Source organism: Eimeria mitis, genomic scaffold, assembly GCF_000499745.2.
Source record: "Eimeria mitis Houghton genomic scaffold, Emh_scaff158, whole genome shotgun sequence".
Lineage (NCBI taxonomy): Eukaryota > Apicomplexa > Conoidasida > Eucoccidiorida > Eimeriidae > Eimeria > Eimeria mitis.
Window position 1 is genome coordinate 29567 of NW_013569845.1, and position 874 is coordinate 30440.

Below are 874 nucleotides of genomic sequence, written 5' to 3' on the forward strand. Positions count from 1 at the left end.
GTTTATACAACTTTTTGGCACTTGTTCGTTGGTTCTGCTTTCTATATATCTTCCTATCTCTATCCTATCTCTATACATATACATACATAGATTATATATATATTATATGTATATATAGATGTATATATATGTATATATGTGTGTAGATATGTATACAAGTGTATGTGTATGGATGTATGTATGTATGTATGTACATAAATATATATAAACATAGAATAAAACGTAGCAGTATAAGCTGTTTATATACATATAAATAAATATAAACATAAATAAACATAAACATACAATACACCATAACCTATATATATATATATATATATATATATATATATATATAAATATGTGTATGTATGCAGACACCTATTGATAATAAACGAGATAAACTTTCGTTTTTTGAATGAAGCCCGCGAGATATTTGGCGATGATTGGGAGAAAATAAGTAAAATGTCTATATACGAGGAAGGCGCAGAAAAAAGAATAAGAATGAGTAATCTAGCTGTGATAGGTAGCGCACATGTAAACGGTGTAGCAGCAATACATAGCGAGCTCGTAAAAACAAAATTATTTCCTGAATTTGTTGAGTTTTATAAAAAAAAAAATATAAATAATAAATTTATTAATATAACAAATGGGGTTACACCTAGACGATGGATATATTGTGCAAATAGAGGCCTAGCAGACCTCATCAGCAACTGGCTAGGCTCAGACTCATGGCTAAAGGAGTTAGATATGCTAGCTGGTTTATTGAATCATTTAGATAATAAAACATTTATAAAAGAATGGGCCGCTGTGAAAAAAGAGAATAAAAAAAGATTAGCTTTATGGGTAGAACAGAGATGTGGTGTTTCTCTTAATGTAGATACTATGTTATTTG